At 35.5% G+C, this 17,369-nt stretch overlaps 1 non-coding gene across 1 annotated transcript; it reads left to right on the forward strand.

Annotated features, from left to right (window-relative positions):
* Nucleotides 1–8,587: 8,587 nt before the first annotated feature.
* Nucleotides 8,588–8,661, forward strand: TRNAP-UGG (transfer RNA proline (anticodon UGG)). Its single transcript has one exon. It is a non-coding gene; the product is annotated as a tRNA-Pro (tRNA).
* Nucleotides 8,662–17,369: the final 8,708 nt, after the last annotated feature.

Here is a 17,369-nt window from a genome sequence, read left to right on the forward strand (position 1 = left end):
TTATCTGCATGGCCAAATCAATAATTCAAGTCACACACTCCCATAATCCGCCTTTTTTCTTTCGTAAAATTAACTTCAACTATTTGTATTGTATAAAAATACTTTGGAGTTGAAGAGAAGTATCCAAATGACATGTGTTATTTTACAATAACCCATGCTTGTAGCAATGAAATACCAAAACCTACCCGATATGATATATGATAATTATAATTCTCTATGATATGCCTTCCCTATAAAGGACCCGAAATACCTTGCTTACGTATCATTGGAAAGTGCATTAACATAAATACGGCAGTAAGCAGAGGCAGTACAAAGGTATGTAAACTATAAAAACGAGTCAAAGTGGATTGGCCCACACTAGCACTTCCGCGTAATAACTCCACTAAAGGCGATCCTATTACCGGAATGGCGTCAGGTACACCTGTCACAATTTTGACTGCCCAATAGCCAATTTGATCCCAAGGCAAAGAATAACCAGTTACACCAAATGATGCAGTCAAAACAGCCAAAACCACACCTGTGACCCAAGTTAATTCGCGGGGTTTTTTAAATCCCCCTGTGAGATACACACGAAATACATGCAGGATCATCATTAAAACCATCATACTTGCTGACCATCGATGAACTGATCGGATTAACCAACCAAAGTTGGCCTCGGTCATTATGTATTGAACCGAGGAAAAAGCCTCTGTAACGGTTGGTCGGTAGTAAAAAGTCATAGCAAAACCGGTAGCGACTTGTACTAGAAAACAAGTAAGTGTAATTCCCCCTAAACAATAAAATATGTTGACATGGGGAGGAACATATTTACTAGTTATATCATCTGCAATTGCCTGAATCTCAAGACGTTCCTCAAACCAATCATATACTTTATTGAGATAGGTAACTAACCCGAGTCCCCCTCTAAGAGCCGTATATGAAAATTTCATCTCGTACGGCTCAAGCAGAAACACAAAAATTTTCAACGAATATTAGAAAAAAGGTTCAAAACTTCATCAGCCACTGAATTGGGTCGATTTGCCTTGAAGATATCAAATAAGAAAAATCCGGAATATCTTCTTTGTGATGATAATGCCAAAAAATCTCAAGTTGGCGCGTCTTTCTTTCTTCCTTTCCCTTATGTTGGTCATTAGAGGCTTCTTGACTTTTCTCTTCCCTATAAAGGATTTGTTTTTTTATGCGTAATATAGAAATTATCTTGTTGAGATCCTATGAATCAGTTCAATTAAAACCTTAGATTCATACTAGAGCCACGATGATTTAGTCTCAAGCTAAACAAAAGGCAAGGGTTCTTCGAATAAGAACCGCTTGATAATCATTTATTGAATCAGTGTAATGACTCGACAAAATCGAGAGAAAAAAAGTTGTCTTTTGGGCAAACAAAATTGGAAGGAAGAAAATTTCTTTTTTATTTTTATTTAAGAACTACTTGAATTTTTCAGTCTGGTTGCGAGGTCTTAATAGTGAGTATGAATCATAGTTCCATTTTTTTTTGATCCACTCTATCTATTTCGTGTTCCAGATACTAGAATAAATAATATCTGACGAATTAGAATCATCTTGATAGAGATAACAGGCCCTTTCTATGTATTATCAATAGGATCAATTCTAACAAGTCACACACTCATATTCCAGAGATACCGAAACAAAAAAATTCCGCGGTCGAACTACCATAATATCTAGAAATGTAGATCTTAAACTAGAAAGGCTTTTTTGGATGGAAAAACTCTGACTTCCTAGTTTTAGTTAGTAGAAACCTAATTGGTTAAAATTCCGTCCAGTAAAACGGAAGAATTATAAATTTCTAAAATGATAGATAGGAATATAGCGAATAAAGCCATTGCGATCCCCATAAAAGGAGTAGTCCCCCAACCCGGGGCGACTTTCCCATATTCCGAATTCAAGGGTTTCAGTAAACTACCTGCACCAGTTCGTTTTGGCCTAGGTTTAGAACTATCTTCAACGGTTTGTGTAGCCATAAATTCTATTTAATCATTGGTGTTGACTTTGTATACTATTCCGTTGTAGTTGTAAATACACGATCTTTTCGTAGATCCATTGTAATCTTGAAATTCTATAAAAATGGAAACAGCAACTTTAGTCGCCATCTCCATATCTGGTTTACTTGTAAGCTTTACTGGGTATGCCTTATATACCGCGTTTGGGCAACCCTCTCAACAATTAAGAGATCCATTCGAAGAACACGGAGACTAATTTAAGTAAGAAGTCTCCCAGATAGGGGGACTTCTTACTTAAATGAAATTATTTTATTCTTTTAGTTGGAGTTGGTGGAACCTTAGGTGGTTCTCGGAAGAAGATAGCGAAAAAAATTATCCCTAAAGTCGAAACTAAAAGGAACGTATAAACCAATGCTTCCATAGATTCGATCCTGGTTTATTTACAATTATAACTTCCACACCTATTCATTTGTCATTTGGGATAATTTCCCATATAAAGAAAGAAAAAGAGTCAAAGAAAGGATGGGAGATGTTTCCCATGTCAAATCAAAAAAGAGAGGTGAAAGATACTATAACAATGTGTATCAAACTGCCTGTTTCCTTGTAGTTGGATCTCCCACTTTTTGGAATGTTCCAAATTCCACTTGAGCATCCAAATCTGGATCAATACCAGCAAAAACATCTCGGAACAATGTTCTAGCGCCATGCCAAATGTGTCCGAAAAAGAAGAGCAAAGCAAAGGTAGCATGACCAAAAGTGAACCAACCCCTTGGACTGCTGCGAAAAACACCATCAGATTTCAAAGTAGCCCGGTCTAATTCAAAAATTTCCCCTAATTGAGAACGCCTCGCATATTTTTTTACAGTAGCAGGATCAGAATAACTTACTCCATTAAGTTCGCCACCATAGAACTCCACCGTTACACCTACTTGTTCAACACTATATTTGGATTCTGCTCTTCTAAAAGGAACGTCTGCTCTAACAATTCCCTCCTCATCTACCAAAACAACCGGAAATGTTTCAAAAAAAGTAGGCATACGGCGTACAAAAAGCTCACGTCCTTCTTTATCTCTAAAGACGGGATGTCCTAACCATCCAACAGCTATTCCATCCCCATTGTCCATTGAGCCTGCTCTGAATAATCCCCCTTTTGCCGGATTATTACCAATATAATCATAAAAGGCTAATTTTTCGGGAATTTTAGACCAAGCTTCTGATAAACTAAGATTTTCGGCTAAACCATTGCTAACTCTTCGATATATTTCTTGCTGAAAGTATCCCTGATCCCACTGATAACGAGTAGGCCCAAATAATTCGATTGGGGTCGTTGCTGACCCATACCACATAGTTCCAGCAACTACGAAAGCTGCAAAAAAAACAGCAGCGATACTACTGGAAAGTACAGTTTCAATATTGCCCATACGTAATCCTTTATATAGACGTTGAGGCGGACGGACACTAAGATGGAATAAGCCCGCTAATATACCCAATGTACCCGCAGCAATATGATGAGAAGCTATTCCCCCCGGAACAAAAGGATCAAAACCTTCTGCACCCCACGCTGGATTTACAGCTTGTACTTTTCCAGTTAGTCCATAAGGATCGGATACCCATATCCCAGGACCATACAAACCCGTTACATGAAATGCCCCAAAGCCAAAGCAAGCCACCCCTGCAAGAAATAAATGAATTCCAAAGATCTTGGGCAAATCCAAAGAGGGTTTTCCCGTCCGCTCATCAGAGAATATTTCTAGGTCCCAATATACCCAATGCCAGATCGCTGCCAAGAAACACAAGCCAGAAAACACAATATGCGTACCTGCCACACCTTCATAACTCCAAATACCCGGATTTGTTACAGTTCCTCCTGAAATACTCCAACCACCCCACGAATCCGTTATTCCTAAACGAGTCATGAAGGGAATTACGAACATACCTTGTCTCCACATTGGATCCAGAACAGGATCAGAGGGATCAAAAACTGCTAATTCGTATAAAGCCATTGAGCCAGCCCAACCAGAAACTAGAGCTGTGTGCATTATATGCACCGCAAGCAATCGACCCGGATCATTCAATACGACAGTATGAACACGATACCAAGGCAAACCCATGGAAATACCCCTTTAGCAAAGAAAAATAGACACGATGTCGCTTTATTTTATCGCATTGAAAAAGACTATCCATATCCTATGTACCTAACCCTTCTAGGGGATTCTGTGTCAGAAAGCGCGAATATTTATTTCATTCCATTAAAAATAAGAAGCCAATTCTGTTCATAAGAAGAAAGAGAAGCAGATCTATTCTATACTCGATAAGTGCCAATATGCAATGGGTAACTTGGCCAATTTGGAAAAAACGAAGAATAGATCGCTACCCCTCTTTGTTTAGCATTCAAATCACCCATTCCCTTTTCTTTATTCAATCTGTCTTACATTCCTTATATGTATAACCTTTCAATCTACGTATTAATAGAATCTATAATATTCATATAGAATAAGAATAAAAATTAAGACAATAAACTGCGGATTCTTTCTTTCTGTTCCATTCTTACGTTTCCATATTAAAGTGTGGTTTTCTTACTTAAATTTAATAATATTAATCTAATATGCCCATTGGTGTTCCAAAAGTACCTTACCGGATTCCTGGAGATGAAGAAGCGACTTGGGTTGACTTATACAATGTTATGTATCGAGAAAGGACACTTTTTTTAGGTCAAGAGATTCGTTGCGAGATCACGAATCATATTACAGGTCTCATGGTATATCTGAGTATAGAAGATGGAATTAGTGATATTTTTTTGTTTATAAACTCCCCAGGCGGGTGGCTAATCTCAGGAATGGCTATTTTTGATACGATGCAAACGGTGACACCAGATATATATACAATATGCCTCGGAATAGCCGCCTCCATGGCGTCCTTCATTCTGCTTGGAGGAGAACCCACCAAGCGTATAGCATTCCCTCACGCGAGGATTATGCTTCACCAACCTGCTAGTGCTTATTATCGGGCAAGGACACCAGAATTTTTACTAGAAGTAGAAGAGTTACACAAAGTTCGCGAAATGATCACAAGGGTTTATGCAGTAAGAACAGGCAAGCCTTTTTGGGTTGTATCCGAAGACATGGAAAGGGATGTTTTTATGTCAGCAGACGAAGCCAAAGCTTATGGACTTGTCGATATTGTAGGGGATGAAATGATTGACAAGCACTGCGATACTGATCCAGTGTGGTTTCCAGAAATGTTTAAGGATTGGTAGTGTCCGGATTTCTTGTAAAGTTATTTCACAGCTAAATTCGTGTTTTCCTCGATTTAATAGAAAATAGAAAGACTTCATGATGAGCAATCATCAGGTTAAGATGGATCTAAACCAATCCATTTTTTTCTATATACATACAACATGCCGACGGTTAAACAACTTATTAGAAACGCAAGACAGCCAATACGAAATGCTCGAAAAACGGCCGCGCTTAAAGGATGCCCTCAGCGTCGAGGAACATGTGCTAGGGTGTATGTGCGACTCGTTCAGATCATGACTTCAAACAAATATAAAAAAAATTGAAGTATCCATGATTAGTACCAATGAATAGGATATAGCTTCTCTATCCTAGATTTCTATGGTATATGGAATTTATGGTTTCCTTTGGTGCAAATCCAATTATCTAAATTGGAAATAAGAAGCAATTCTCCCATTGGTAGCAAATGGTTATCCATTAAGCGGAGGAAATAGTAATAAAAAGAAAAAGGCTTATGCTCCTTTATCTTAAAAGAACGGACTAACAGGGTCAGCTACTTAGCCAACTTTCATAATTAAATACCGTCACTGTATGGATAACTCTTATTGTGAAAAGAGCTATTTACTCTATAATGGATAGGTAGAGCCAAAGAATGTGGACTATACAAGTTCGCAATACCTTTTGATGAAAGAAAGGGCTCCGGTGTATAGAGAGGGCCTCACCGTTTAAAAGGGAACCATAGAAACGATGGAACCCACTATTTTTTTTAGTATTATTAGAATGAATTTGTTATTTCGTATAGAAATAACTGAACGGAGTGGAATAAAAAATCGTGGTTGGGAAGGTTACTATAGCAAAAGCCATTGGAATTAATATTTTATATATCGGAATAATTAGTTTTGTTATTAATGAGAAAAAGGGTGGCTAAAAGAAGAGAAATCATTAGTTATTCATTAAGGTTAATTTGATTCAATGACCAGAGTTCCGCGAGGATATATAGCCCGGAGACGACGAACAAAAATGCGTTCATTTGCCTCAAACTTTAGAGGGGCTCATTTAAGACTTAATCGAATGATTACCCAACAGGTAAAAAGAGCTTTTGTTTCCTCTCATCGAGATAGAGGTAGGCAAAAGAGGGATTTTCGTCGTTTGTGGATCACTCGGATAAACGCAGCAACGCGGGTATATAAAGTATTCGATAGTTATAGTAAATTAATACACAACCTGTACAAGAAGAAATTGATTCTTAATCGTAAAATGCTTGCACAAGTAGCTGTATCAAATCCAAATAATCTTTACACGATTTCCAATAAAATAAAGATCATCAATTAAAGGTATAAATAAAGTAATATACTGGAATAATAAAAGATGAATTCCCGGAGAGGGAACTCCGGGAAGATACAATAAATTAAGATTAAGTGGTAGGAATCAACGAGCTGGATTACTTTCTTTATAATATATATAGGTCTGGCCCTTTCGAATTCGAATAAAACATCAACAATCGGAACTTAAGTTCCGGTTGTTGTTTCTTAAATTTTGGTTGTTGTTTCTTAAGTTTCGATTGGAATTGTACTTTTGCGTTAATTGAGGAATATGTCTATTTTTTCTGGGTCTAGAACCTGTAATTATTGAAATTGACTGGGCTTGAAATTGCTTTTCGTTCTCATAGTTACGAAACGGTAAGAAAGATAAAATACGAGCCTGTTTTATAGCAAGAGTAATTAATCGTTGTTGTTTCAAGGTTAATCTATTTATTCGTCTCGATAATATTTTTCCTTGTTCACTAATAAATCTATTAATTAAACTCATGTTTCTATAATCAATTCGATCTCCCGGGCCAATCCGGGGACGCCTACGAAAAGGTTGTTTAGATTTACGAAAAGGTTGCTTGAATTTACGAAAAGTTTGCTTGGATTTACGAAAGGGTTGCTTGGATTTATTAAAAGTTTGCTTGGATTTACTAAAGGGTTGCTTAGATTTAAGAAAAGGTTGTTTAGATGTATACATGATTTATTCCTTATTTAAAATTTGAAAATTTGAAAATTCACTTCTTTATTTTATTAATTTAGGATCCAGAAGAAGTAGTTTTTCTTTGATCCATATCTTATTTGATTCATATTATAGTATATGAATACCCTCTATACATATGAAATAATATCTACCGGAAATCAGATGAGTTGATTTGTATTTTGTATTCTATACTATGTTTTCTTTATATATTAAATATGAAGTTCTTACTCTTTCTGTTGTTTGGAAAGATCAAACACACGATGTTCCTATTTCTTTATTTCGTGATGAGTCGTATGCTTGCGACAATAACGACAAAATTTTTTGAATTCTAATTGTCCGGGTGTATTGTGGCGATTCTTTTGAGTACTATATCTAGAAATCCCCGTCGATTCCTCATTGGCACCTTTTCGAACACAACTGATGCATTCCAAAATAACTCTGATTCTAACATCTTTTCCCTTGGCCATGAACCTCCTTTTCTTTTTGGATTGACTTAACTTAATTCTTCTACTTATTCTTTTATTCTTCTATTTTGAATCCGAAGAAGAAGAATAAAATTCATTAGAATAATTTTTTTTTATTCTTTAATTAAGTAATAAAAAATAGAGAAATAATTAAAGAATACAATCCTTGTCGAATTAGCAAAGATTTTGGTTCGAAATCCTTTCATTTAATTAGCCAGCCCCGCCTTTTCTATGCTCTGATTTCTGAGGCCTTATTTAGCTTGGGTACCCCTTTAAATTGAATTTCTATTTTCAAAAATGGGGTTTACCAAATTTTTAATGACTCTGAGGTTCAACCCAATCCATCTTTTCTTTCTTTTTCCTTCCGATACTAAAAAAAGATTGAAAAGGATCAAATTTTGTCATATCACGAAGAAATCTATCCCTCCCATAGCAATAACTAGAATTAAAAAAAAGGGAATGACAAAGCATCTGGGAATAAACGATTAATTTCTATCAATAAACCTGCTAAAGCACCAAACCATAGAGTACTTAGCACGGGTGCTACAGAGAGATATGTTTTTATATCCCGCATTGAAAATCCTCCTTCCTTGTTGGAATACATATATGATCATAAACTCTTGCCCAAGATTGTTATGCTATATATAAAATGAACCATATCGACGAAATTTTCCTATCCCTAAAAAAGAAAAAGATGACCCCTTCTTCCTATATATTACCAAGGAAAAGTAATCCTTCTTTTATAGGCGAAATTATATTGGATTTTATATGTATATAATTCCTTAATTATATGAGACCAAAAAGAAGAAATGACACGAGGGTTCTATATATAGATAGAGAAAGAAAGAAGAAGAAAATTATGATGTGGAAAAGAAGACAGGAATTGTGTACAATGGCATTGTACAACAATTTAATTTGGAAAAGGGATGTAGCGCAGCTTGGTAGCGCGTTTGTTTTGGGTACAAAATGTCACAGGTTCAAATCCTGTCATCCCTACCTATTACTTCTTTCTTCTTTATAGGCAGTAGCGACGAGATCAATTAAAGTAAAGTGGGTATAACTTGAATTTGTGGAGACTATACGTACGTGAGATACATTAGGAATAGAAAAAGATTTTCTTTTTGAATGAATGAAAGCGCTCTTAGTTCAGTTCGGTAGAACGCGGGTCTCCAAAACCCGATGTCGTAGGTTCAAATCCTACAGAGCGTGATTCCATCTATTTTATGTCGAAGCAGAGTAAAATAACTTAACAAAATTGAATTGTAACTCCAATTTCAATTTGACCTCCTCTCTGGTCTGGAGGAGGTCAATCAAAAAAAAAAAATGACTCAATCAAAGATCCAACTGATCCCCACGCCTGTATTGCAAATACGCAGTCACGAATAATCCCGCTAAAGTAATAGGAATTAGGCCTAAGACGATTCCAAATAGAAAAACTTCAATCATTTCGATTTGTTCGAGGGGATAAAAAAAGAGGTACGATCTATCCCTAAATAGTACTCTAAATTATCCACGAATCTCAATGACCAAGAAAAGAATTCCTAATTAGTCTGGAAAAGAGTCGTAGAATGCCAGGAATCCCAAAGAAAGATTTTTCTTTTCTGAATTATAATTATTCAGTCAATTCAAATAAGGCGTATCTTGTTCAAGCCAATAAATAGAGCTGGGGTTATAGTTAAAGCAGCCAGTAGAAAACCAAAATAACTAGTTAAAGTAAGCATGAAAGAGTTAAATTCCATTTATTTTTTTTTACTACACTACATATGTTGGTAAAGCATTTACCTAAGTTATGGAAAATTCATAATTCATCAGTTATTTTAGATAATACTAAAAAACAAGATAGAGTAAGATACAGAAGTGTAAAAGAAAGTGGATTCATCAGATGATACATGAGTCCCTAATTCCGAATCAAGAGATTTGTTGTGGAATTTGTCAATTGAGTAAAGTAATAATATTAAGAACTAGATCATCTAACCCCATTGAATGAAAAAAAGAAATTCAATTTTCAGGGAAATTTTTGAATAAGAGATAAATAAACAATTGAATTTGAAAAAAAAAACTTCTTTCTATTTTGGATAATTTCTTTTTCAATAGGACCCTCTTTTTGGAGTGAACGATCGAATATTCCCCTATTCCTTCTTATTTTAACTGATTGTATTCCATATGGAATAAGAGGAGAACAAAAGCATTCCACGACCTGCCAAGGGGCTGTTAAAAAAAAAAAAAAAAGAAAGCTCTTCCTTGAATTTACTTTATTTTTATTCCTTTTTCGAACTCCAACCAAAGTAGATTCGAAGACGAGTCACTTCAATTATCCTTTTAAGTTCTATTCTATCTTCTGTCTTTCCCTATTTCATCTCGTAAAGTTCCGCGCTCGCAGTTTGGTCAAGAAAGTTAGACCTAATCCAACAAACAATACAAGGATGAATTACGAATTATGAAAGGATAGATTTCACATATACTTGTCCTTGTATTGTGTCAGTATGAGAATATCCTTCCTAAATTATTTATCCAAACCTATTGATCATTAACTTAGATTTTCCCAAGATTTTGGCTGCTATTCCGAATTACTCTATTATTCCGAAGCCAATGAAAAGTAAGTAGAACCTACAAAAATGGGGTTTTCTATTGATGCCTTGAATAACATATAGCTTACCTATAGACAAAAAAAAAATAAAAAAGTAATTATGTTTCGGAACCAGGCAAAACCAGATTGCTGTGCCATAGGAAGGATAGCTATACTAATTCGGTATACTCAAAATACACCTTTGGTACAAAATTGACAATCTCACAAGGATGAAATATCAGTAATTTTCTATTTACTGGTCGATCCCATCTTTTACGGAATCAATTCCTTTTTTGAATGTACAAAAATTTTGGGAGTTCAGCATGTCTGGAAGCACGGGAGAACGTTCTTTTGCTGATATTATTACCAGTATTCGATACTGGGTTATTCATAGCATTACTATACCTTCCCTATTCATTGCGGGTTGGTTATTTGTCAGTACGGGTTTAGCTTATGACGTGTTTGGAAGTCCTAGGCCAAACGAGTATTTCACGGAAAGCCGACAAGGAATTCCGTTAATAACCGACCGTTTTGATTCTTTAGAACAACTCGATGAATTTAGTAGATCCTTTTAGGAGGCCCTCAATGACCATAGATCGAACCTATCCTATTTTTACAGTGCGATGGCTGGCTATTCACGGACTAGCTGTACCTACTGTTTTTTTCTTGGGATCAATATCAGCAATGCAGTTCATCCAACGATAAAACAAATTCCAACTATAGAACTATGACACAATCAAACCCGAATGAACAAAATGTTGAATTGAATCGTACCAGTCTATACTGGGGTTTATTACTCATTTTTGTACTTGCTGTTTTATTTTCCAATTACTTCTTCAATTGAGAGAAAGAAAGAGACTAATAAGAATTCTCTTATCCCATTTGGAAGGATACCATCCTTATAACTACCCATGACTGTTTTTGTCTCTAGCATGACCAATTGATAAAATGTGGAGGAAAGTAGGGGAAATGGCCGATACTACTGGAAGAATTCCTCTTTGGCTGATAGGTACTGTAGCTGGTATTGCTGTGATTGGTTTAGTAGGTGTTTTCTTTTATGGTTCATATTCTGGATTGGGTTCATCTCTATAGTAATCGGAGGGACCAGATTGTAAACATGAAAAAGTAGGAGCTTAGCGGGTCCTTACCCCCCTTTATCTGATTAGAGCGGAAAGGACCCGCGGAATTTTTATTTTACTCTTATAACGCGAATTGAATCTATTCGATTCACTCTTATGAAGCAACAAGAAAAAGAGATCACTCGAGGATCCAATATCTTATTCCACGAAGGAAGTATCCTGAAAATCCTTGATTTAGTTTCGAGTAATAAACTAATAAAACCTTAATCAAAACTATTCAACTAGCCTAAAAATAAAAAAACCTTCAATGGAAGAGTTTACTTTTTTTTTGCAAAATTTCTGTAAATTTGAAGTTGAACTTAATTAAACAAGCCAAGCAATTTGCTCACAATCACAAGAAATTTTTCCCCCGCCATATTTTCTTCCCCTCTGTTTGTCCACTACCTCGGCTAAACCTAAGCAAAAGAAAAAGAGGTCCAAGAGACAGACCCGAATAAAGAAGAAATAGTAATCTTTGACGAATTAGGAAGAAAAAGGATTCTTATTTTGATACAAGAAGAATCGGCACAAGAAAAAGGCTTTTTCTTGTGCCGAATAGACGATTAAGAAGACCTGCAATCCCTCCGAAAAAGAAGAAATTTTAATTTGATTGTTCTCGCCTTTGCCTTGGATTCTCTTCTTTTGCATGGGATATAAATAAGGAATTCCAGACATCTCATAAACAAAAAGCAGTCTAAACAAAAAAAGGATTTCCAAAATAGATCATAGATAATTCTAGCAATTGCCAATAAATCGAGGCTTTTTACCAACTTGATGGTAAGAAATCCCGGGACCTAGAAATTCATTTCGTACAATTGAACCTTTTCAAACTGTTTCTTTTTGAGAACCAAAAAAACTTGTGCCAAAATAACGGATGCGAAGAAGAACAAAAGGCCTTGGACACGTAATGGATCCTGAAGCACGATTTCTGCGTCCCCCTGACCAAAACCTCCCACATTAGGATTGCTTGTTAATGGTTGATCAAGCTTGATGGATTCCCCCTCTGAAACAAGAAGTTCTGGTCCGGGAGGTATAATATCAATCACTTGGCGTCCATCTGATGCATCAACTATGGATATTTCATACCCCCCCTTTTCTTTACGTAGTATTTTTCTTACTATACCTGTTGACGTAGCATTATAGACTGTATTGTTACTCTTGCTACCATCAGGATAGATCTGTCCTCTTCCTCGGTTTCCCCCTACATATATGGGATATTTTAAGAAATGAGCATCTTTCTTCGTAGCAGGATCAGGGGAAAGAATGGGAAAGACAATTTCACTATATTTCTTACCGGGAACAGGGCCTATCACAAGAATGTTTTTTTTATCGGGACGATAACTCTGAAAAGCAAGATTTCCTATCTTTTCTTTTAACTCAGGGGAAATACGATCGGGCGGCGCTAATTCGAATCCCTCGGGCAAAATAAGAACAGCACCTACATTCAACCCTCCCTTTTTTCCATTAGCAAGAACTTGTTTCAATTGCATATCATAAGGAATTCGAAGAACTGCTTCAAATACAGTATCGGGAAGCACAGCTTGGGGAACTTCAATATCGACGGGCTTGCTAGCTAAATGGCAATTGGCACATACAATTCGTCCAGTTGCTTCTCGTGGGTTTTCATAACCCTGCTGCGCAAAAATGGGATATGCATTTGAAATAGATGTCCGAGTTATTACGTATATCATGATCGATACAGAAATCGATCGAGTTATCTGTTCCTTTACCCAAGAAAAAGTATTTCTATTTTCCATGTCCAATCGCAGATCCCAGAATTTCTACAATAAATTAGATAGGTAGCTAAGCTAATCTAGTTCCCTATACACGAATCTGTTGTCATTCTACTGCAACAGTTGTACTGCAATGATGAATACCTTAAAGTAGGTATAAATAGAAAGAATTTTGCTAAAATGGAAAAGGGCTTTCTTTCTAAAAAAAGATGCTTGCTAATTTGATTAATATTAATATCGGGAGATCAAATGAATTTATGCTTCACTAATTGAATGATAAATGACTACAAGCGAAGGAGATAGACGATTTAAACAAAAAAAGACCCAAAATTTCAAACATGTATCTAGAATTACTGGAAAACTACAAACAAAAATAGTGAAAATAAGCTCGTTAGGAGCCCATCCAAAATCGTTGTAGACCCAACGAATTACTAGTTCCCAACCACGGGTGGAGTGAAATCCAACAAAAAAATCAGTAACTAAAAGAATAAAAAAAGCTTTTATTGAGTCATTTAAATTATAGAAGAATTCCTGAACCCAAGAATTCAAAATGACAAGTTCCTCTTTACCCAGAAAAAAAGAACCACTTAGAATAGCCAAACAGATTATATTTGTCGAGAAATGCAAAATGGTATGGAGATGATCCTCATTATTTATTTTGACCCATTGTATTATTTCCTTGTGTATTCCTGTAGGAGGTTTTTGTACATGTGTCTTTAGTTTCCCTTTTATCATCTCGTCCAAGAGAGAAAGTTCTTCTAATTCTATGAATCTTTCTAGAATCCTTTTCTCTTGAATATCAGTTAAGAGAGTTTCGGATTGCCTGGTATTCCACCAATTCTTAATCCAAAGTTCCAGACATTTGTTAAATGAGGAAGAGACCCCCCAAGGCAAAAGTACGATAAATACAAGATATAGTAAAGAAGGCAATGCTTTCTTTTTTTTCATTTTTGATCTGTAAATGGAGTTGTTAATGAATATGCTTCATTCGCTGACTCTATTCCATTCCCTGACTCTATATGATGATATTTCTATTTCATGATATTTCTATTTCTTTGAAGCAAAAACTCTATAGGTTTGATACCCTGTATCTATTCTTCTTTTTTGTATATTAGTTATTAGTGGAATTTCAGTGCATTGGGTTCTTTCTTAGATCTAGATGGAATGAAATAGTGAAATAGAATAAAAAAAAAGCCCTTTCGGATGAAAAAGGAAGAATAGTATGCGATATATCTAACTTGGATAAAAAAAAATTAAAAGCAAATTTCTCTTATCCTCGTTTGTTCCTTCCTTTAGATAAATACTTAAAAATCCCCTTACAATAACAAATCCAATTTAGAAGGGACTTCCTCCCTGTGTTGAGAAAACTTTTCTTCTTCCAATTCTTCTTTTCTTCATTCAACTCAGTTCAAAAAAGATACCTCAAAATACTTCAATTGGTACGCGCAAGAAATAGGCCAATTCGGCAGCTTTTTGTTCAATTTCTCGTGGAGTAAAAAATTTATCATCAGTACGAGTCAAGGGAATGATCCCCTGGCCCCGGATTTCCATATAAAGAATACGACGAGGATAAAGACCCTCTTTAACCTGAATTCTAATTGATTGGATATCCCGCATAAGGAATCGAAGGAAGACGCGACGTTTTATTCCAGGGAATCCCCAACGAAAAATGCACACTATTCCCTCTTTTCTATCGAATCGGTCATAACCACTACCTACATTCCACAAAATAGTACACCACAAGTAGGAGCTAATGAATAGGCCTGCGATTCCGTAGAAAGACATCACGACCCCCTGCGGAAAAAAAAGAATTTCTTGAGATGGAAGTATAGATATAATATTCTTACCAAGATAACTGGAAATCCCAACCGATAAGAATCCTAGTGAACCTAGAAAAAGAATACAGGCCCAGAAAAAATTACCCCTTTTTCGAGAACCTTTTAGAAGTTCTACCCATATGTGTTCTGATCGCCAATTCATATTAGATATACTAAATCCAGCAGCGGTCGATTGAAATTGAGAGAATAAGCTAAATAATTTTGACTTTACTTTTTTTGATTCTGAAATCGCCTTCAGCAACTAGTACTCCTGTGAAATAATAGGTTAGATACATTGACTTTCTATTCAAAAAATATTCGTTGATTCAATTAAAATAAATAAAATAAAACTCGCTATACCTGGCTCTGCATATTCATGCATTTATGCTCGTAGCCTATATCCGCATCCATAACCGTTTTTCATTTGTGTGTAGAAAGTGTGTGTAGAAAAAGCCACATACCCTACCATATTATATTACTTACACTAAAAAATACTAGACAATCTTATTTTTTTGCACATAAAGAAATAAAGAAGTCATTGCAATTGCCGGAAATACTAAGCCTACTAAAGGCACGAAAATAGAAGGTAAGTTTAAATCCGTCATGGAATAGGTGTCTCAATTCAAATTTACTATTTCTATCTAGTCGAAAAATATCTTAAGATTCTTATGATATAATTAAGTATATCTATTATAAGGAATATTGACTATTGTATTGTATTTTTTATTTTTAGTTTGAAAAATATTCTGTAAAAAAAATGAAAGGATAATAAGAAAATTCCAAAAAAGGAGAACTAATTAAAAAGATTTTATTTTGATTTTCCCATCCTCATGGCCTTTCTATCTTTCTAATCTAATTTGAAATTGGATTCAAAAGAAAGCGGTTAGAATTTACTTCCTGCATACATACTTCTCTAGAAGCGCATACAATAATGCGTGGTAAAGGCGGAAAAATAGTATATTCAATCAAAATCAAAGGGCAAATTATCTTACCTACTATAGATCCCCTACTACCCTCTTAGACTTTAAAAGGCGATATACCACCCAAAGAAAGGGTATGAAAATGCCGGGTGGAGTTAGCTTTTCGACGAAGACCTGTCCCGTGCAGCGAAGCCCTGTTAGTAAGACCCCCCGCAATAATGGATTATAGAAGAATATTATTCCAAATACTCCTCTGGACGCATATAGTAGCATTGCGATTCCGAATCTTTTTTATTTATGAATATGAACAGAAAAAATTCATTGTATCGTTGGGTCGGAGCGGAGGTTTGGTCCAGAAAAATTAGAAACAAAACGTCTACTCTACCGCATTGAAGTCTATAGCGCTGTATTTCCACGAAAGTATAATTCTTACCATCAGGATACGATCCTTTCTTTTGAACTAAACGTCTCTACGATGGGTCCAGGTTCTATGTCCAATCCCAAATCAAGGATTTCTCGCTCTTGATCGGAGTCATAAACTAAAAAAAAACTACCTTTTTATCCTTTTTCTCAAGGTTATAGAAAACTTCCTTATCTAGTTCTAGCATTTTGAAAAAAAAAAAATGCTTCTTTTTTTACACACAGTTCGAGTCACTTGTTGACTCACGATTACGCCTGTTAAAAGTTTCAAACGTCCTCTTTTTTGAAATTGAAAGAGAGTCCTATAAAAAGGTCTAACTTCCAAACTATGTCTTTTTTCATTCATTCTCCTTTAGTTTTTTTCTCTATCTAGAAGTGGAATAGAATAACCCGGTTGAAGGGTAATGATCATACGTCTGTAATGCATTGTATGGCCCAGAATAGGTCCTATTCTTCTACCTTTTCCAGGTAGTCGATGGCTATTCACAGCTACCACCTTAACACCAAAGAAGAGTTCGACCCAATGCTTTATTTCTGTCTTAGTGAATCCCGATTCGACATTAAAAGTATATTGATTCTTTCCCAATAAACGAAGACTTTTTTCTGTAAATACTGCGTATTTGATTCCATTATCATTATCATATGATAATACTATATTTTATTATTTTATTATTTTATTTGTATTTCTTTATTGTATTATACCTTAATATATATATTCTAGATATATAGAATAGACGAATCTCAATTTGTCAAGTCTCATGATCATATCATGATCTATTTTTATTCGGCTCAATCTTTTTTTTCTAAAAAAGATTGAGCCGAGTTTAATTGCAATCAATTAGAAGAATAAAGAAGAATTACTGCATTTCATAACTGATTTTTTTCTCTTTTTATTTCGTTTCTTTTTTATTTATACCTTCTTTATCTTTAGTTTTATCTAGTTAATCAATAGTATCTACCGGCTCGAACTCGAATTTGATCGCCTTCCATACTTCACAAGCTGCGGCTAGTTCAGGACTCCATTTGCAAGCTGCTCGGATAATTTCATTACCTTCGCGAGCAAGATCGCGCCCTTCGTTACGAGCTTGTACACAGGCTTCTAAAGCCACTCGATTAGCTGCTGCACCAGG

Source organism: Triticum urartu, unplaced genomic scaffold (assembly GCF_056163025.1).
Source record: "Triticum urartu cultivar PI428250 unplaced genomic scaffold, HENAU_Tu73 scaffold2, whole genome shotgun sequence".
NCBI lineage: Eukaryota > Viridiplantae > Streptophyta > Magnoliopsida > Poales > Poaceae > Triticum > Triticum urartu.